Source organism: Vicia villosa, unplaced genomic scaffold (genome assembly GCF_029867415.1).
Source record: "Vicia villosa cultivar HV-30 ecotype Madison, WI unplaced genomic scaffold, Vvil1.0 ctg.000326F_1_1, whole genome shotgun sequence".
In the NCBI taxonomy this organism is placed as follows: Eukaryota; Viridiplantae; Streptophyta; class Magnoliopsida; order Fabales; family Fabaceae; genus Vicia; species Vicia villosa.
This window is the reverse complement of record NW_026705146.1, coordinates 265,761-276,442: the sequence shown is the minus strand read 5'-3', so window position 1 is coordinate 276,442 and position 10,682 is coordinate 265,761.

Here is a 10,682-nt window from a genome sequence, read left to right as displayed (position 1 = left end):
GGGTGGGATTCTTTCATGCTAAAGGGATGTATGATGATATTTTGGGTGGGATTTGATTGTATGCTTGTATCCATGGAAGTTGTGTGTAGAGATGTTAGGGTTTATGAACAAAATGCATGAATTTATGATTTGAAATGTGTTTTTAATTGATATGTGATAAAGAATGATGATAGATTTCGTGCTTATACCTGGTTAATTGATGTTTAGAATGAGTTATGGGTGAGGGGAGGGGGATTATACAGGTCTGATACTGATACTGAGTTTCTGCACAATCGCGCCTCCGCTAAGCGGAGCGGACCTTGCTTTGCATTTCGCTTCTGTCGCTAGTGCTCCGCTAAGCGGACCTTGTTTATATTTGGCTTCTGGACCCCTTCTCTAGTGCCCCGCTAAGCGGACCATGTTTTACAAAAATGGTTCCAACTTTGAAATGATGTACCTTGTGAACCGTAACTCCTTTTCAAGTGCCGTTTGAACTTGCGTGAAGCCCTAATTGATGTCTTTCTATTGTATATGCTTAGTATAACTTAGGAAACTCTTTGAATCTTTTCTTGAATTGGATTGTTATAAGATGTATATGTTATTGTGAGATGAGCCATTGTTGTATGATGGTACAACATAGCGTCGTGGTTGCGAGGTAATGAATTACTACAAAAGTAATGATGTTTAGACGATGTTTAGATGGTGTTGTTGCACGTTATGACTATGTGATTTGTGGATGTATGTTATTGTGTCGCATCCATTGCATAAGTGTCTTTTAGCCTGAGAATGGCAACGACTATTAGCCTGAAAGATGGCAACGACTATTAGCCTGAGAGATGGCAACGACTATGGCCCAATGGCGATGTTTGAGACGGGAGGTCACTCCAATGGTACCACATGCATTTGCATTGTTTGAGTTGCATAAGTAACGTCGTATAAAGAGTCGTAATTGAATGTTTGTGTATGCATGACATGAATGTTAAGTGATATTGAAGTGTTGATTACTTTGTCGATTGTACGTGATAATCGATCGTGTGTGCCTTAGTTGAACTTGATCTTATTGTTGTTGATAATATATCGAATGATGTGAATTATGGTACATGATATGTGATGAGAAGTGGTGAACAAATGTATGATTATTTCTCTGCTTTGAATATTATTGTTCTGGACTGAGCCAAGGCTAGGCCCAACACCGCTTTCGGCCCAATAAGCCTCAGAGGCCCATGTATAGTTCATGGCCTTCCGACACGCCTTGCTCGGCACCAACACCGCGCTCGGCGTTCATTCTCCCCCGGACATCATCCTCGCCGAGGACCCTGCTCCGCGCAGGGCTCCTTCATATCCAATCCTCCGAATAACTCGGATCCCACGTGGCTCCTAAAAGACCGCGTCTTCCCTTGGACTTCGGAGCGGTTAACCAGGACAGAGGGCATACACGCACCTCCGATATTTCCGCTCAGGAAACCTGGCAGTCTCCTAGTTGGGCTTGGGAATCCAACCCAATAGCGAGATCATGGCCCAGCGCTGGGGGCTATATATACCCTCTTCAACTAGAGGGTCAGGTATTCAATTCTTACTCACTCTTAGCTAGTACTTGCGCTCCTCTGCTCGTCATCTTACTTTGGCATTGGAGTACCTTGCAGGTACACCCCCCTCCTCCTCCTTCCTAGAAGATCCAGTCCGAGCAGCCTACGACGATCCTTCTGATCAGGTACGATCAGTGGCGCCGTCTGTGGGAAACTTGCTTCCCCATCTTTAAAGAACAAAGATCAAAGCTAACCATCACCAATCGTCATGGCTGACAACAACAACATCCCAAGCGCTGACCCTTTCCTCCTTCAAGAGCTGATCGAGGAATCCTCCCGCGAGCTAGCTAATCATCGTCGGGGGAGTCGTCGGCGACAAAGGTCCGGGCATGAAACCCAGGACACCCAGCTGCTGCAGGTCCTACAACAGGTCCAGAATGTTGACCATGTTCCTCCAGAAGGGCACGTTCAGAACGGCGAACCGATCCGAACGACCAACGTGCCGGAACATGCCCAGAATGTGAATGAAACCGACCCTCGCGACGGGCAACATGCTTCCTCATTCACCCACACCTCCGAGAGGCAGAGAGCCCGTCATGGAGAAGAAGAGGAGCCGCTCAACATTCCCGAAGGCACTGACCCCATTACCGTCCGCTTGCTCAAGGAAATACAACTGACCAACAGCCTCCTCAGAATTCAGGATGACCGAATTCACGAGCTGGAAAGACAGCGGCGACGTCGCCCTTCCCCACGGAGACGCTACAGGTCACACTCCTATTCCTCCTCGCGCTCACCGCCGAGAAGATACCGTCGGCGTTCCCCGTCCTCTTCAAGGTCTCCCCCGAGAAGACATCGCCGCCGGAGGACTCGTTCCCGTTCTCCACACAGAAAGAACAGGAAGAACCAGAAACCTGAAACCGCTGAACAAAGAAGCCCCTCCCCCGAACAGGGCCGTCGGGGTCCCTCCAAAGCAACGACGGGTAACAACCAAGAAGATCCCCGACGAAACAGGCACTACGATTCACCAGGGCCGAGCGACGAGGAGGACTTCCGCAGCCCCTTGTCCGCTAGTATACGGAGAGCCCGCCTCCCTCGGGGGATGGAAAAACCGCCAGCATTGGACCAATACGACGGAACCACTGACCCCGACGACCATATCCGGAGTATCGAAGCGGTCATGGACTATCACGTCGTCAGAGGCTCGATCAAGTGCCGCATTTTTCCGACCACCCTCAGGAAGGGAGCGATGAATTGGTACAGGAACCTCCCTTCGAACTCCATCCATTCTTGGACCGAGCTCAAAGAACTCTTCTTGAGCCACTTCACAGCCTCCCGACGGCAACCGAAATCGGAAGCCAATCTCGAGGCCGTAGTCCAAGGACCCAACGAGCCTCTCCGAGATTACCTTGAAAGATTCAACAAGGAGGCCGTCCAAGTGCAGACAAAAGACTACATGAAGAGGTACATCTTGGAACGAGGACTTCTCCCCGGCAGTGACTTCAAGAAAGCTATTAAGATCGAGAAGGTAAACTCGATGAATGACCTCCTCAGCAAAGCAAAGGTATTCATCGATTTTGAGGAAGGCGAGGCAGCCGCAATCAGAGCCCCGAGGGGCAGTGGCGCCGCTCGCAGCTCAAACCTCGAAGACTCGGGGTCGCGCCGAGGACAAGACAAAAGAAGGGACGACCGGGCCCGAGATGTCAAAGAACGGCGAGGACCAGCAGGGCGTTTCAACGACTACACTCCTTTGAACACCTCCCGGGAGAAAATCCTGTCCGACTGCCAGAACGCCGAGTTCAAGAAATCCAACATCAGGCCCCCGAAGTCAAATCCTACAAGACCGGGGACGGACAAGTCCAAATACTGCAAGTACCACAAGAGTCACGGGCATATGACCGACGAATGCGTACATCTCAAAGATGCCATAGAGACCCTGATCAAAGAGGGCCACCTGGCAAAATACACCAAGAAGGGAGAACCCTCCAGAAGAGACATCCCTCGAAACTCTGACGAGGGGAACTCACCAGACAGCAGACCGCTCCAAGTCGCGCTGTCCGTAACCCGACCGGAAGACTTCATCCCTTCAGTCGGCGTGACGACCGCCCTCAGCACCTGGGAACATTTCCCCACCGCAATGGTCATCTCCAACGGCGGCGACCCCGGCTCTCTCACCGTCAGTTCGGTCAAGAGAAAGTTCGACGAGCTACTCAGCGCCAATGCAGATCTCGGCCCTACTCTTCGGAAATTCCGAGGAAAGTCAGAGCCAATCACTTTCTATCTCGAAGAACTGCCCGGCGGAGCTCCAAATGCCACCATTCCCCTTCTCGTCCGAGCCAGAATGGCAAACTTCGATGTGCGACGGGTCCTGGTAGATGAAGGCAGTTCAGTCGACATTATGTACTCCCACCTCTTCCGAACACTTCAGCTGGACGACTCGCACCTCACTCCCTATGTGGGTTCCGACCTCCAAGGTTTTAACGGAGCCACCACCAAACCATGGGGCTACGTCGAGCTGATTGTCACCTTCGGAGAAGGGGAAGCGTCCAGACAAGTCAAAACCAGGTTTCTGGTAATCGACTGCAAAACATTGTACAACTGCATCATCGGACGCCCAACACTGGCCGAGCTAACTGCCGTGCCCTCCACAGTCCATCTGAAGATGAAGTTCTACACGAGGACAGGGAAAGTGGCCACCATCAACGCCGACATTGAAGCTGCGAGAAGGATCTTCGATGCATCCGTCAAAGGACTAGAGCTGATCGCTCCTCCGACCAGCTCCAACAAGAAACCAAGAGCCGAAGATAAGCGTCCTCGGGAAGATCAGGTTCCAACGGCCAACGTCAGCTCAGTCGACCTCGATGCAAGGTTCACACAAGAAGAACTGAAGACCGGGGAGGAAACACAATCGAATCCCGTCCGACCTGTTCCCGACGGAGACTTCGAGCTGATCCCCCTGGGAGACAACCCCAACAGAGCAGTGAAGATCGGCAAGGGTATCCCTGACCTGCCGAGGAAGCAACTCATAGCCTGCCTTCGAGCCAATGCCGACCTGTTCGCCTGGAGCGCCGCAGAGATGCCCGGACTCGACCCTGAGGTCGCCTGTCACCACCTCTCCATCAATCCAACCGCCAAGGCCGTAGTACAACGTAGGCGTCGGCAGTCTCCCGAGAAAGCGGAGGCTGCCGAGAAAGCTGTAAAAGACCTCCTAGAGGCAAATTTTATTTCCGAGGCCAAGTACTCAACTTGGCTCTCAAATGTTGTACTTGTTAAAAAATCTAATGGAAAATGGAGAATGTGTGTTGATTATACTGATGTTAACCGGGCATGTCCAAAAGACGCCTACCCTTTACCTAATATTGATAGACTGGTCGACAACTCGGCCGGCTATAAACTGTTGTCCTTCATGGACGCTTATTCTGGTTACAACCAGATTCCCATGGCGAAATGCGACAAGCAATGCACGGCCTTCATGACCGAATCGGGCAATTATTACTACAACGTAATGCCCTTCGGACTCAAAAACGCCGGGGCAACCTACCAGCGGATGATGAACAAGGTCTTCCGAGGGGAAATCGGCGACACACTCGAGGTGTATATGGACGACATGATCGTCAAATCTCGAGAAGACTCCGACCACACACTACATCTCGAGCGGGTCTTCAAGCAGGCCAGGTCCTGCAGGATGCGCTTCAATCCGGAGAAGTGTACCTTCGGAGTACGGGCAGGCAAATTCCTCGGTTTCTACTTAACAGAACGAGGAATAGAAGCCAACCCTGATAAGTGCCGAGCATTCTCAGACCTCCCTACCCCCACCAATAAAAAATCCATCCAAGTACTAAACGGAATGCTCACGGCATTGTCCCGCTTCGTCGCGAAATCCGCCCAGCATGCACTTCCATTCTTTAAGCTTCTTCGGAAAGAAGCAGCTTTCGAGTGGTCCGAGGAATGCGAACAAGCATTATCCCACCTCAAACAAGTGCTCTCCAAACCCCCGGTGCTATCCCGACCAGACAGCAACGAGGTTCTCTATCTCTACTTGGCCGTCTCTGGCGAGGCAGCCAGCGCGGCCCTGATCCGAGAAACGGAAGACGGGCAGAAGCCAGTGTACTTCACTAGCAAAGCCTTACAAGGACCCGAGGTCCGCTATCAACAGATAGAAAAAATCGCGCTGGCCCTAATAACGGCCGCCAGAAGACTGAGGTACTACTTCCTTGCCCACACTATCGTCGTCCGGACAGACCAACCGATCAAACAGCTTCTCAGCCGACCAGACATGGCCGGAAGGATGCTGAAATGGTCCCTCGAACTGTCCGAGTTCGACATACAATACGAGGGCAGGAAAGCGCTAAAAGCCCAAGCACTCGCCGATTTCGTGGCCGAGATGACGACGATCTCCAACTCCCTAACACCCACCGTGAATAAGTGGACCATCTACGTAGACGGTGCCTCAAGCCACGCGGGCAGCGGAGCTGGGATCATCTTGGAGAACGACGAGGGACTCGTCATCGAAGTATCCTTAGTCCTCTCCTTCGCCACATCGAACAACCAGGCCGAGTACGAAGCCCTCCTAGCGGGCCTACGCCTTGCAGAGGACGTAGGCGCTCGGGAAGTCATGATTTATACCGATTCACAACTGGTCGCGTCGCAAGTTAGCGGCGATTACCAGGCCAAAAACGACACACTAGCCGAGTATCTGTCGCTCGTCAAAGAAAAGATGAAAGGGTTCGCGAAGGCAGACGTCGCACACATCCCTCGGGAACACAACTCGAGGGCCGACCTCTTATCCAAGCTCGCAAGCACGAGAAAGAAGGGAGGGAACAAGTCGGTGATACAGGAAGTCTTGTCCGATCCAAGCGTAGCCAAAAACGCGCCGGCCATACAAGTGTTTGCCATCGGAGACGACCATTGCTGGATGACTCCGGTATACAAATACCTCATGAACGACGAACTCCCCGATGATCCGAAGGAAGCTTCAGCTATTAAAAGGAGAGCCTGCTCGTACACAGTCATCGAAAATAAACTCTATCGGCGCGGCTTCTCCATTCCCCTTCTCAAATGCATCGACGACTCGCAGGCAATGGAAGTACTGCAGGAGATCCACGAAGGGATTAACGGCCAGCATCTCGGCGGCCGGTCGCTGGCAAGGAAAGCCCTCAGAGCCGGCTACTATTGGCCGACCATGCAGCAGGACGCCAAAGAGCATGTTCAAAAATGCGACAAATGTCAGCGGCATGCCGACATGCACCTAGCTCCCCCCACCGAGCTCAAATCCCTCTCCTCTCCTTGGCCTTTTTCCACCTGGGGAATGGACCTCCTCGGCCCTTTCCCGGTCGGCTCGTACCAGAATAAATATCTCGTGGTCGCCGTCGATTACTTCACGAAATGGATAGAAGCCGAGGCGCTTGCCAAGATCACATCTCAAAACGTGCTCCGTTTCTACAAACGAAACATACTTGCCCGGTTCGGGGTCCCTCAGGCCATAATCACCGACAATGGCACCCAGTTCACTGACAAAAAATTCCAAGAGTTTGTGGCCAAGCTTGGCACGAAGCAACACTTCACCTCAGTCGAGCACCCTCAGACGAACGGGCAGGCCGAGGCGGCCAACCGAGTCATCCTCCGAGGATTAAAGAGAAGACTCGGCGAAGCCAAAAAAGCCTGGGTCGAGGAACTACATAGTGTACTCTGGGCGTACAGGACGACGCCTCATTCGAGCACAGGCGAAACTCCTTTCCGACTAACTTACGGCACCGAAGCCGTAATTCCCGTAGAAATCCGAGAGCCTTCTCGGCGCACCGAATTCCCCCTCGAGGAAGAACTTAACGACGAGGCCATGAGGGAAGAACTCGATATGGTAGAAGAGATTCGAGCAGGGTCAGCCCTCCGAGAAGCTAAACTAAAACAGCAAATAGCTCTTCGCCATAACGCCAAAGTTATAAAGCGCGAATTTGAAATCGGCGCCCTAGTACTTCGCAGAAACATGAAAGACTCGCGCGAAGGCAAGCTAGCCCCAAACTGGGAAGGCCCGTACCGAGTTTATGACAAAACCGAGAACGGCGCCTACTACCTCGAGAATCTTCTCGGTGAAAAACTTGCTCGACCCTGGAATGCTGAAAAACTCAGACGTTATTACAGTTAAACATAAGCTAAAACGCCCGGCCCCCAACCAAACTCAGGTAACGGACGGGCACGGAGCCACGTCGTCGGTACGGACGTGAGTGTTCCACGACAGCAACGATCGGTTCCTCTCGTCGGATAGACGGACCGACCCCTCGGCGGATTCTACACCTAGACCCCCCGTGGAAGTACCTGCATGGCAGAACCCCAGCTCGCGATGGGATCGTTCACGCCGCGAACGCTTGGCCGCAACCGCGGTCTCGCGCTCGCTAAAAGCGCATACCTGCTCTGCGCACCCGGCCCGTACTCAACACGCCCGGGCAATCAATCTAGGTCGAGCATAGCCCACAAAACCAATAATATCACAAGTATACTGGTGACTCTCCGGCATGTCCGAGCATAAGTCATCGGTCACCTAGAACAACCGCAAAATACTTTAAGTTCAGAGGAAATACCTCGTCATACAAGCACGGCAGGAATGTTATCGAAAAGAACAAACATACAGTGATAACGCCGAAAGTAAAAATAAACAGATATAAGCAAGAAGAATTGTAAGACATTAAAATTGCCGACCAACTTGGCCGGCGATGTCAAAGGTTACAATCATTACCGGGCACGCAGGCCCCAAAAATTATCCGGGCATAGCCCAACAAAAAGAATGGCACGCAGGCCGAGAAAAACGGACACGCAGGCCCGGAACTACACTTTCTACTCTTCACTCCCCGGGGACTCAGGCACCAACACGCCATCTACGATCCTCGAAGAGAGCCCGACATTATCCTCCTTCAAACCAGGGTTCAGAAGCCTCAGCTGGTTAAGAGCACGCTCGAAACCGACGTCGGCCATGTCGGCCAGGCTTATCTTCAGGCTTTCTATCTTCTCCGCAAACTCAGCCCTGGACTTCAGAGCTGCCACATCCGGCGACTCGTCAGCCGAGGGAGCCCATTCGAGTCGAAGGTCAGCCAGCTTTTTCTTCTCAGCCGCGACCTCCGCATCTTTCTGCTTCAGGGCCGCATCGACCTTCTTCCTCAACTCCTTGCGCTCGACCTCCATGGTCTTCACCTTGTCCTCGGCCACCTTCTTAGCCGCCTCGGCCTCCTTCAGGGCCTCGGTCGAGCCCGAACCTCCACTAGCCAACACTTGGGCCATCTCCAAGACCCTCACCACGGCGGCACTGTCGCACGCCAACTGTTTCTGAAGAGACGGGGGATCCATATCACTGATCCGACGAGCTTCATCCGGTGAGGTAGCCAAGGGGAACTTCTCAAAATAGCCTCCATCCTTGTAGCAAGAAGGCAACACGAAGGCGCGCCCGGGACCCAGGTTCGACTGATCCGGACGTACCCCCTCGGAAGCACGAGGTCTCTTGGGTAACCTCTCGTCGACATGAATCTTGTGAGGGGAGCCTGCCGAGCCTGAGTTCTCTCCAGCTCCGGTACCCTGGTTCCTCTTCTTCTGATTCTTCCTCGCATCCAATGCTTGTTTCAGGATATTATCCTCCTTCTCCGGCATAGCCTCTGCAAAGAAAAAATAAACGAGTTAGCAAAATACCGGACAGAGATCACAAAGCAAGGGGAATAGACACAACCTAACAACGCCCAGGTCTCCTCGGGAGTCCGACAAGCTAGCAAAGCCTTGGTATTAATAGGCCGCTGCTCCGTGATCGGCACCCCGTCCTCGTTCAGTATGGGATCTCCATTCCTCGTCACCCAACGAGACAGGGTAAAGCTATCTACATATTTGCAGAGGACCGAGTACGACTCCCGGTCTTGATCATCCAAGTCATCGTCCTCCCAAGCGTAGTATTTCGGAGGAGACGCAAAATGACCCTTCCACCAGAAAAACGGAAACGTCGTGCAGAACTCCTTTACTTCCTGCCCATGTTCATCCCTTACTATCTCCCCCTCGGCATCCCGCTCGGCCACCATATCCGACACCGAAGAATAGGCCGTTGGACTTAGGGGGCGGACAACGAAGTATCGATCCTTAAAACCCTTCACGGAGTCAGTATACATTCCGAAGAGTTTACGCTCGGCGTTCCTGAACGAAACCCAGCTGTACCGCCCGTTTGACGCCTGCCGTTGAACACGAAAACACCTTCCGAACAACGCAGACGTCGCACCTATACCCAAATAATCACAAACAATCTCGAATGCCCGCATAAAGGCAAAGGCATTCGGATGAATTTGGGACGGTGCCAGAGATAGAAACGCCATGACTGAAACCTGAAAATCAGAGAAGGGTAACCGGAAGCCGAGCTCCCTAAACACGTAATCGTACATCGCAAATCCGTCCCCGGCAAACCGAGAACATATGCGTTCGTCTGGAGACGGGCAACCTATTTGATAATTGGGCGGATCACCTTCCCCCAGGACCTCAATTTCTGTAAACGCCCCATCCAGAGACGCGGTATACCGAGAAACAACAGACAGAGCCTCCTCGGCTATCCAATCGGGCGCAACGGTATGTTCATAACTGAATAACGGCATAGGGGAAACCCCTCCCTCGGCATTCGAACCAGGGGATCCCGTGTGAACGCCTTCGGCCGAGGGAGTGCCCTCTTCCTCAATAATTTCGACGTCGGAACTAGTTGCCGTCGAGCTGTCGGAATCACTGGTCGTCGAGTCGGTGTCCGAGCCAGTTCTTGAGGAAGCGCTCGAATCTGATTCACCTGCACGCAGAAGGGAGAAGTGAATTCGATAGTCTATCAAATCCACCCTTCCACCGCAAGACAAGCGAAAGGGTAGAGCAGGAGCAGCGGAGCCCCCGGCCAAACCCCATCGAGGAACAACGCTCGTCAGCCGAGGACTCACAGATGACACGACAATCGGAAAGCTTATCTTAACGCCAACGTACTACGGCCTGCCAACCCACGCCGACCCCGGGCATCGCTTGGATAACCCGGGGAGGATGACGATGGCGAAGACCTCGAAAGCGAAACACAAGTTCTATGAAAAATAGTAAAGCAACGACAGGCTAAACGAACTTACTTGCAGACATGATGTAGATGGCCGGGGAGAATCCTTCGCTAAGCAACGATCTTGATATGACGAGCGAGCT